The sequence below is a fragment of the Macaca thibetana genome, chromosome 11 (genome assembly GCF_024542745.1).
Source record: "Macaca thibetana thibetana isolate TM-01 chromosome 11, ASM2454274v1, whole genome shotgun sequence".
In the NCBI taxonomy this organism is placed as follows: Eukaryota; Metazoa; Chordata; class Mammalia; order Primates; family Cercopithecidae; genus Macaca; species Macaca thibetana.
This window is the reverse complement of record NC_065588.1, coordinates 122845152-122857236: the sequence shown is the minus strand read 5'-3', so window position 1 is coordinate 122857236 and position 12085 is coordinate 122845152.

Here is a 12085-nt window from a genome sequence, read left to right as displayed (position 1 = left end):
TGGCCTTCTTTGTCTCTTTTGATATTTGATGGTTTAAAGTCTGTTTTATCAGAGACTAGTATTGCAACCCCCGCTTTTTTTTGTTCTCCATTTGCTTGGTAAATCTTCCTCCATCCCTTTATTTTGAGCCTATGTATGTCTCTGCGTGTGAGATGGGTCTCCTGAATACAGCAGACTGATGGGTCTTGACTCTTTATCCAGTTTGCCAGTCTGTGTCTTTTAATTGGAGCATTTAGTCCATTTACATTTAAGGTTAAGATTGTTATGTGTGAACTTGATCCTGCCATTATGATATTAACTGGTTATTTTGCTCGTTAGTTGATGCAGTTTCTTCCTAGCCTCGATGGTCTTTACATGTTGGCATGTTTTTGCAATGGCTGGTACCGGTTGTTCCTTTCCATGTTTAGGGCTTCCTTCAGGGTCTCTTGTAAGGCAGGCCTAGTGGTGACAAAATCTCTAAGCATTTGCTTATCTGTAAAGGATTTTATTTCTCCTTCACTTATGAAACTTAGTTTGGCTGGATATGAAATTCTGGGTTTAAAATTCTTTTCTTTAAGAATGTTGAATATTGGCCCCCACTCTCTTCTGGCTTGTAGAGTTTCTGCCGAGAGATCTGCTGGGCTGCTAGTCTGATGGGCTTCCCTTTGTGGGTAACTCGACCTTTCTCTCTGGCTGCCCTTAAGATTTTTTCCTTCATTTCAACTTTGGTGAATCTGGCAATTATGTGTCTTGGAGTTGCTCTTCTCGAGGAGTATCTTTGTGGCATTCTCTGTATTTCCTGGATTTGAATGTTGGCCTGCCCTACTAGGTTGGGGAAGTTCTCCTGGATGATATCCTGAAGAGTGTTTTCCAACTTGGTTCCATTTTCCCCCTCACTTTCAGGCACCCCAATCAGACGTAGATTTGGTCTTTTTACATAATCCCATACTTCTTGCAGGCTTTGTTCATTTCTTTTTCTTCTTTTTTCTTTTGGTTTCTCTTCTCGCTTCATTTCATTCATTTGATCCTCAATCGCTGATACTCTTTCTTCCAGTTGATCGAGTCGGTTACTGAAGCTTGTGCATTTGTCACGTATTTCTCGTGTCATGGTTTTCATCTCTTTCATTTCGTTTAGGACCTTCTCTGCATTAATTACTCTAGCCATCAATTCTTCCACTTTTTTTTCAAGATTTTTAGTTTCTTTGCGCTGGGTACGTAATTCCTCCTTTAGCTCTGAGAAATTTGATGGACCGAAGCCTTCTTCTCTCATCTCGTCAAAGTCATTCTCCGTCCAGCTTTGATCCGTTGCTGGTGATGAGCTGTGCTCCTTTGCCGGGGGAGATGCGCTCTTATTTTTTGAATTTCCAGCTTTTCTGCCCTGCTTTTTCCCCATCTTTGTGGTTTTATCTGCCTCTGGTCTTTGATGATGGTGATGTACTGATGGGGTTTTGGTGTAGGTGTCCTTCCTGTTTGATAGTTTTCCTTCTAACAGTCAGGACCCTCAGCTGTAGGTCTGTTGGAGATTGCTTGAGGTCCACTCCAGACCCTGTTTGCCTGGGTATCAGCAGCAGAGGCTGCAGAAGATAGAATATTTCTGAACAGCGAATGTACCTGTCTGATTCTTGCTTTGGAAGCTTCCTCTCAGGGGTGTACTCCACCCTGTGAGGTGTGGGGTGTCAGACTGCCCCTAGTGGGGGATGTCTCCCAGTTAGGCTACTCAGGGGTCAGGGACCCACTTGAGCAGGGAGTCTGTCCCTTCTCAGATCTCAACCTCCGTGTTGGGAGATCCACTGCTCTCTTCAAAGCTGTCAGACAGAGTCGTTTGCGTCTGCAGAGGTTTCGGCTGATTTTGTTATTGTTTACTGTGCCCTGTCCCCAGAGGTGGAGTCTACAGAGACAGGCAGGTTTCCTTGAGCTGCTGTGAGCTCCACCCAGTTCGAGCTACCCAGCGGCTTTGTTTACCTACTTAAGCCTCAGCAATGGCGGGCGCCCCTCCCCCAGCCTCGCTGCTGCCTTGCCGGTAGATCACAGACTGCTGCGCTAGCAATGAGGGAGGCTCCGTGGGTGTGGGACCCTCCCGGCCAGGTGTGGGATATGATCTCCTGGTGTGCCTGTTTGCTTAAAGCGCAGTATTGGGGTGGGAGTTACCCGATTTTCCAGGTGTTGTGTGTCTCAGTTCCCCTGGCTAGGAAAAGGGATTCCCTTCCCCCTTGCGCTTCCCAGGTGAGGCAATGCCTCGCCCTGCTTCAGCTCTCGCTGGTCGGGCTGCAGCAGCTGACCAGCACCGATCGTCCGGCACTCCCCAGTGAGATGAACCCAGTACCTCAGTTGAAAATGCAGAAATCACCGGTCTTCTGTGTCGCTCGCGCTGGGAGTTGGAGACTGGAGCTGTTCCTATTCGGCCATCTTGCTCCGCCCATCTCCCCCCATGGCTTTCTTAAATCGCATCAAACAGCTTTAGAGAAACAATATATAGATTGTTTAAATATGATAGTCCTCTCTGTTCTCATCCCTATGTATTTCCACATTAGAGGAAAACATACTTTTTCTCCTACATTTTGAAAATATTATTTCATGGCAAGCCAAAATTTTCACATCTTTTCTAGAGCAAACCTAATAGCCATCTTGTAGGTAAATCTCTAAGAAGGCTGTGTCCTTCCATTTCTATAAAGTAAAATAAGCTCCTTAAGTGCTTCAGCACATTTTAAAGAAACAGAAAAATAGACTGACACTTTCATTTTGGAAACCTCATATTGTAGGTAGGCAAAGCACCTCCCTATGTATCAGTGTGCATGGAATATACTGGATATTTACCATAAGATCTTTATAGATAGAATGCGATTCGCCAAGATTTACATTTGCACTCTTGTGCAAATATGTAGTTAGGAAATTCTAGTTTGCATCTGAACATGATGTATGTGTGTACGTATGGATGTAATACATATATTTAATATCTTCCACAGTTTTTAAAAAATCTTTGTGGAATCAAAAAGACATCTGAGCTTCCGTTTTTCAAAGCAATGGACCTAAGAGCTAAGGGGAACACTTTTTCGTCTTTGCGATTGGCCACATCTCTTGACGTAGCTTAGAAAGCAGGACCTTTGATGAGAGCTGACAGAATCGACTGTATAGGCAAGGGCCTATACGTTGGTCATCAGACTCCCCTGTTCGTTTGCCTGTAAGCCATTTTAGTCTCAACCATTGGATTGAGATATGGAACATTAGCCAGTTTCTTAGACAGGACAAGGGAACCATAAAACCAGGTATGTTCATTTGTGGCATCTGCCAGGCTCATTCAGTAGCCACTATTTTCAATTGACATTAGTGTCTTTTGAGGAGATGAGAAAATGTGATTGATTTACAAGTGCTTACCTGTCCCATCCAAGACTTGTGAGATTCAGTCTCCATACATGGGATCACATCCTCTTTTCTACAATGCCCATGTCCAATCCTTTTCTGCATAATGTACAGGGTGCTTTGTTTTGGTGACTTACCTCCCTATCTATTTTTATGTGTCTGCCATTGAAATAGCACCTTTTTAAAACATTATGCCTGTGCCATGATGGTGTTAGTATCATACTCATTCTCATTTTTATGATCTGTACTTTTACAAAACATGATCACGATAGTCACAATGTTAAATAAAAAATGAGCACTATTTCTATAAAAAGCACAGTAGTTAATCCACAGGCAAAGTTAAAGAGACCCATTAGTGCTGACGACTTCGATGCACTTAAGTTGCATCACAGGGAGAGAGGGAAATGGAATAATGAATGATCCCTTAGTGTGAATCTCAGATGATGGTTGCCAGCATCCAAGGTGGTCTGGTGAAAGAAAGGAGACAGCCACAGCATAGGTAGATAAGCCATGCTGAGACCCTTTGATACTCAAATCAGTACTAATTCAGGATACTCAAATCCTGAATTAGTAAAATTCAGGATTGTTCACAGCCTGAGGAGGATTTCCAAGGATGCAGAACTTTCAATGCCACACCTGGATGGCTGGCCATCCTAGAACGGGATTTTTAAAGCACCTTGGAAGAGATTTGGAAACACGGGGGCAGAGTTGACACGCTCCTTCCACTTTCCTTTTCGTCTTTTTTCCTCTATATAATATCCTTCTTAGTATTCCCTCTGCTTCAGTCTCTTTGCTTCTCAGACTCTGCTGTGAAGTGCTAGTTCAAGTGTTGACATTGCTACTTCATCTGCTGTGGATGAGTCTTGGACAAATTCTTTACTAGCCTTCATGAGCCATGTCTCCTCATTATACAATAGGGATTAAAATTCAGTACATTATAAGTTTATTGTTTGGAGAAAATGAGCAAATAAATATAAAATGCCTGACATCATAAAGGTTCAATTAATTCCTAGCTATGGTCTATTTTTATTGTTGCTTATTTTTCTAATTCAAAAGAAAATTCACTATTTAACAAAGTTATTAATGTATAAAAGTATAATATATGTATGGTGGAATCTCAAGTGTATTTCTAAATATATGTGTATATATTATGTATATATTTATATATACTTATGTATAAACATAGACATGTACATATACATAATACATGTATGCATATATACACATATACATACACACATATGCACACAAATACAAAACACATGCACATATAAGCACATATATGCACACATACATACACATATATACATATACACATATATACATGCATATATACACACATGCATACACATATGCACAAGCATATATGCACACACATACATATGTACACATGCACACATATATACACACATATACACATGCATATATACAAATATATACATATACATACATATACACACACACATACATATATATATACACACCCACACACACAGACACCCCAGAAGGCTCTTTATTGCCCTTTTAAATACTCAGCACTCTATCTTCTCAGCACTCACTTCTATCGCCATGTTTTCTATTGTTACCTGTTCTTAAATCTCTTATTAATGAAACAATACAAATCCTGGCCCTTGGGTGACATCTTTTGCACAGTATTTCTTTGTGATCCATCCAGGTTGCTATGTGTATATCAATAACACATTTTTTACTTTTTACTTTTAATTCCAGCACAATATTCCACCATAGTATTACACCACAACATTTTTTATCCATTCAACTTTAAGTGGTGATTTGGATTATTTCTAGGTTTAGGTGTTATGAATATGGCTGCTATAAACATGTTTTGTGCATGCGTTTTGATGGGCATATGCACCCATTTTCCTTGGCCGATAATCACGAGTAGTACTGATGAATAGATTCTAACTGCAGGTGTTAGATAATATTGCTTTGCTGTTAGTTAATAGTGTCACATAGTTTTCCAAAATGGTGGTACCTCATCTACTTGTTCTAATCCTCATAAGAGTGTCAGTGAAATCGTGTTCCTAACCTTCAGTTGCAGAGATCGTTGTACCTAGCCCAATCGTGTGTCTCTCAGCTTTTCACCTTTCCTTACGGATTGTTCCTCTGGATGCTGTCTGTGTAATAGAGGTCAAAGGGAGAGACCTTCCCATCTACCTTCACTGCCTTCTCTCAGTGATAATCCTGGCCATTGTGCTGCAAAAGTTGACCCTTTCCCCATCACTTTATTTTGAACTTCTCTCTTATTTTTCTTCTCCATGACAGCCATTTTCTGTTCTTCTGCTTTGCTTTAAAAATCTGAATTTTTCCAAAAAAAAGAGCAAAGGAAAATTCAATGAAACCAATATGTATCTAGTTTCAAACATTCAGTTTTCCAAGTTTCTCCACTTTATACATTTTCTTAATTAGAACTCTAACAACCCTGTGTCAGATCACTCTGAGTTGATTGCACTTGAAGAATTGACCACCCCTGGGTAGGTTTATGTTCCAGAAAGGGCAACTGCACACATCCAGCCTCTATAGTCATACACAAACATAGCCCATGGGAATGAGAGCCAAACTCACTCTTACCTCCTCATCCACTCACAACGTTGCTCTCAAGTTGCTCTGCGAAAATGAAATGAAGGACCTGCTGTGCCTTCCTCTCAGAGATCAATCTAAGCATCTTAACAGGAGCATGGGGATGCAACTTGGGAAGAGATCGGTGTTAACAGGAAGTCAAAATCTCACACTCCAGTAGCTCAAAATTGCCTTTGTTTCTACTGCTCCAAACAAGTAAATGACTCTCTGGTTTTAGCAAGGCAGGAGACTGGCCCACATCATTCATCTAAACTCACAAAGAAGGTTGTTGCATATTTGCCTGGCTTCGTTCCCCAAGGGGAGCCTTGATGGGTGTGGGGCTGCATCCCAGGTAGAGAGAAGACTCTATGTCTCTGTTTTACATAGTTGCCCTTGTGTCATTCTCCTACATGGAGCCAACAGGGGTGATTCCATAAAACTTCAAAACAGGCTTCAGGTAATTACTGACATAGATTCCTGGGGATCCTCTGAGAATGAAAATATTAAAGAAAAAACAAACTTTGTAAAATGTTTTAAAGAGGTTTATTCTGAGCCAGTATGAGTGACCATGGCCCTGGGAACCACAGTCTCAACGGAGGCAATCACTTTACAGTTTTTTTGTTTTTGTTTTTGTTTTTTTTACAGAGTCTTGCTCTGTTACCCAGGCTGGAGTGCAGTGGCACATTTTCGGCTCACTGCAAATCTGCTCCCTGGGTTCAAGCTATTCTCATCCTCAGCCTTCCGAGTAGCTGAGATTACAGGTGCGTGCCACCACCCCTGGCTAATTTTTGTATTTTTAGTAGAGAAGTAGTTTCACCATGTTGGCCAGGCTGGTATCAAACTCCATACCTCAGGTGATCTGCCCACCTCAGCCTCCCAAAGTATTGGGGTTATGGGCATAAGCCACAATGCCCTGCCTGGATTACAGTATATTTTTTACATTTCAAGGAGGCAGGAGTTACAGGCAAAGACATAAATCAATACCTGGAAGGTATACATTTGTTCTGCCCAAAAAGATAGGATAGCTTAAAGTGGGGGATGGTTACAGGTTATAAGGTGGATTCAGAGAATCTTCAATTTGCAATGGGTTAAAGGAGTAAAGCTCTTTTTAGAAAGAGAGGTCTGAAAGAAAGATTTTTATTTTTGTTGTTTGTTCATTTTGTCTTTAAGACAAGGTCTTGCTATGTCGCTCAGGCTGGAGTGCAGTGGTGCAATCACAGTTCATGGCAGCCTCGACCTCCTGGGCTCAAGCAATCCTCCCACCTACGCTTCCCAAGTAGCTAGGACTACAGGCATGTGCCACCACCCCAAGCCAATTTTTTTTTTTTATTTTTTATAAGACAGGGTTGTACTATGTTGCTCAGACTGGTCTCAAACTCCTGGGCTCAACCCATCCACCACCTTGGCCTCCCAAAGAGGAAATGATGTAAGATAAAGATGATACATAGCAAGACTGATGGTCTGCAGGCACAAATTAACTCTTACTTTGCAGGGCCTTACGTCTTGCTTATGATTTGGTATCTTATTGCCACAAACAGTCTGTTTTGTCAGTCATATAATCTCTATTTTAACATTAATGCTGGTCAGTTTTGTCTAAACTCCGAAAGGGGATATAGAGAGGTATGTCTGACCTTCCATCACACATACAGAACTATGTTTTTCAGATTTCTCTGGGGTCCTCTTGGCCAAGACTTCTTGGTCAGTTTGAGGGCTTAGGATTTTACTTTTAGTTTACAGAAACAATATGAACATATGAAGGTGGAGGACTGAGCCTGTCTATTTAGCACCCACTAACTTTCTAAAGGTTCTACTTCTAAGAGCTAAAAACAAACCAAACACAAACAGCATTGCTTCGCCTCTCCCTTTCAAACTTGGTCAATCAAGGAAGACATTTTAAATCATGAGACAATGATGAAAATGAGCTAAATTGCATACATATTACATGTATTTAGGGTGAACAAATGTCAACACTGAGAAACACTGAAAGAGGAAAGACAAAAATAGACTTTCTTTTGCCAAAAGTAAACTCTCTGTAATTGGCAGGCTCCTGTCTTCTAAGCCCATGCAGAGTGACCAAGGCATGGCTGTCTTGGAAGCACCTAAATAGCATTACTTGTAAGAAGCATGAGTGACTCTCCAACCAGGCGTTGTCCAATAACGTAGATGTTGAACACACCAGAAGCAATGCGTTGGAAATGATACCAGTGCAACCGAGAAACTGAATGAGTGACCCATGGCCCGTGACCGAGAATGTGTTCCTTGAGTACCAAGTGCCATAATGCATCTGGGTCCACAGAGCAAGGCAGGCATGGGCTGCTCAGGAAAGCAGCACGGGGTTTCTCTAAAGTTAGCTCAGGACTTAACTGTTCACAAGGAGGATGTGGGTAAGGCTCAAATGTCCAGGGAGAAGAGGATGATAGAGCAAGCCTTGCACATAGCAACTGGCAGGGTAGTCTTGTAGGAAGTCATCCCTCTGTGAAGCTGGACATCTGGATTCCATGAGAAACCTGTGCTCACCTCCACCACACAGCATTTGCCTTTGCCAACAGAATACCCCTATTCACAGGTCTCACAACTGTCACTGCTCTGCAGCCACTCCACTGTGATGGTGACAAGGAACCGAGGGATTTTACAAGCCAAATAAGCATTATGGGGTAGGACCCCAAATCAGAGAGAGCCAGCTTGAACCCTGGGCTGCAGAAATTTTCAAAATAACTGGAGTTTTGTGAAGTGAGTTTGAAGAAGAGGAATTGCCTTATGGAAAAACCTTCATCAACAATGCTAGTCGAAAGCTGTGTGTGGCCATCACACTAGAAACTCCAAGGAGCCTCTCTACTGGAACTCCAAGGTATTACTTGTGATCCTCCTAGACACAAAACTACTTTTGTGGGTTCCTGCTCTTCCAGGAAGATGTTGGTACATCTGCCTCAATAAGGTAGATACTGAACATCTATATTTATAAGGTAGATTGAATACCAGAAATGGTGCACTGGAAATGATGCTAGTGCAATTGAGACACTTAATTTGTAACTTTAACTAAATAAAATTTAAATTTGAAAACTGACAGTATAAGTTTTATGGGAGGGGAACGAAACTCCCTTTCTTGATCAGAGGAGTGGGGTGAGCATACATGGCAGGAGGAGAGGTTGGAGCTGCCTTTGAGGATGACCCACACAGTGGGATTCCCCTAAACACATGTTGATTGACTTTTCTCAAAACGTCCAGAGATTGCATAATGCTCTTCCAGAAACTCACAAAAGCATATAACAAGAGAAAAGGTGAGTTCACTTTAGCTAGGAGGTGCTGACACCAGGTCATTACTGTGCAGGTGAGGTAAGAAATGTTCTGCTCACTTACCTCCTTTTCTCTCCTCTTATCCAATTTTATAGGAAGTGGACATGGAGAAGGAATGAGAAAGAGAAAAACTTACCATGCTTTCGATTTTAGCAGCAGTGTTCTAATTCAACAAGGGCCTGAAATGGAAAAAAAAAGAAACGTTAAATTGAATGAAAAGGCAGAATTTTGGTATTATACTGCACAAGACTCCAATTACTACAATGAGATTTTTTATGTAATAAAAAGAAACAGCAAGACTCTGAACTGTGCCTGTGATTTTATCCAAGAACAGAACAGAACAAGTCAAGAAATCTGATTTTTGAATTAATTTTCAATTAGAATATAATTTACATATGGTGAAATTTATCGTTTTAATGTTTGGTTCTACAAAATTTGACAAATTTGATATATTTTGCAGAACCATACATTAAAACAGTGAATTTCACCATATATAAATTAACCACCTCTACAAAGACATGGGGTTAGTTTCATCCCTCCAAAACCTCCCTCATCCCCCTTAGTAATCTACCGCATGCCCTACTCTACCTCCTGACAACCACGAATCTATTTCCTGTTCCCATAGTTTTGCCTTTTGCAGTGAAGTCACACAGTATTTGACCTTTTGAATTTGGTTTATTTCACTTAGGAGTGTGTATTTAATTGTCTATGTAGAAAATCCCAAGAAGTGTACAAAAAAAGATGAAAACTACTAAGTGAGTTCAGCAAGGTGGCAGAATACAAGCTCACCATACACACAAGATCACCATTCACAAATCAGTGTGGAATAAATTATCTCGGTCAGAGTTGGGCAAACTACGGCCTAGGGGAGCTGCTTATTTTTACAAATATAGTTTTTATTAGAACACAGCCACATCCATTCATTTACATATTTTTTAGGCTGCCTTAAAATACAAGAGCAGAGTTGAGTAGTCGTAATAGAGACCATAAAATATCTGCTCTCTGGCTCTTTACGGAAAAAGTTTTCTGAACTTTTCTAGATAATAAGCATTTAGGCATTAGAATTCACTGGGAAATATAATACTTAACACAGGTTTTTGTAAAGATTCAATGACATAATATATGGGAAATGTAATTATAATGTAAACAACATATACATGCCTATTACTATAATTCAGCATATAGACTACAGAAACTGTATTTATCTATTGTTTTAAAAGTACGGAATGAAGAAATACCATACTCTACCATAAAAACATACTTACAGAGTTACCAGACCTGCACATTTAGAATTCTGTTCTGATTTTTTTAAATGGCACCAAGATAGTATCAATTTGATTTTAAAACTGTGTATTTTCCCATGCAAATTAGTTTTTCAAAACCACTATTAAGTGACCGCTCTGTGATTTTAGTATACTTGCTCTGTCTTTTACATAAACAAACGGTTTTCATCTTTCTTCCATGGATCCTTCAATTCCACAGAGGTTCAATTACATGGAGGGACTGACCTAGCAGCCCTGGGAATTAGATCACAGGCATCTTTGACAGACCATTGTTTAGCCTACCATGGTAGGCACTCCCAGGGTTGACTTGGAAATTCCTGGAGGTCTTTTTTCATCCTCTCCTGCCTTCTTTAGCTTATTTAAGGCTTAGTCGTTCATGGTCCCTAGGTGGTTGCCTCAGATTCAGGCACCATCATGTGGTCCCCACAAAGCAGGAGGGAATGTGAGCGCAGTTGAAGGTCTTTACTACGTGTGACTACTTTCTATGTGTCAGGGAAAAATATATTTCCAGTGCTTTAAGACTTCCCGTCCTGTCTCATTGTCTATAAATGGTTCATGTGCTTGTGCCTAGACCAATGACACAGGAGACAAATTTGTCATGAGTGGCTTAGGTTTGACTTCATTTATGCCCTGGTGCTGGGAACACGGGCAGCCTTGTCAAATCAGGGTCCTTGTCATAGAAAGAAGGGGGAGAGTACCTGTTGAAGAGACAATAAACAGTGACAAACACAGGAGGCCAATAGATGTGAAGACTTTTCAGCTCTAATTTGCTGGCACTTAAGGTGAGAAAGAAAAAAGTAGAAAAATATCCTTTTTAAATAAACATAAAGTAAGTCCAAATCTTACTTTGCCTTCAAAAAGAAAGTACATTGCAGTTAAGAATAATTGCTAGGCCACTGTGGCTCACGTCTGTAGTCCCAGCACTTTGAGAGGCTAAAGTGGGTGAATCACTTGAGCCTAGGAGTTCGAGACCAGCCTGGGCAACATAGCAAGACCCCATCTCCACAAAAATATAAAAATTAGCTGGGCATGGTGGTACACACCTATAGTTCCAGCTACTGAGGAGGCTGTGGTGGGAGGATCACTTGAGCACAGGAGGTCAAGACTGCAGGGAGCAGAGATCACACCACTGCACTCCAACCTGGGCAACACAGTAACACCCTATCTCAAAAAAAAAAAAAAGAATTGTTTTTTATGCATTTTAAAACTGTGCCCCTATTTTTCCTAGAGGTTAATTATCCTCATTTTATCTTGCCAGAAGAATAGAGTTCCTCATCTATGTTAGAAATAACCATCAAAAAGATACATCAATTCATTAGAATCAAAAGGTAGGTTTTTTTAAGTGTTAAATGATAGGAACATCGTTGTTAAGGTTTGCTTCTAAAGCACAGATCCTTTCAAGGTGACCTAGGAAATCTGAGCAAGGTGGGTGAGGAGGAAATTATTTTATGTTAAAAATCGTTACTTCATTGTTACCTCTTTTGAGTTTTCTAGGTCTTTTAAAATCTGACCATTTAATGACAAGTCATATTTCGCAGTCATTAAAAAAAGTTTCAGGTGGTCGTTTCAAATTGGAAAAACAGCTGGGCACCATG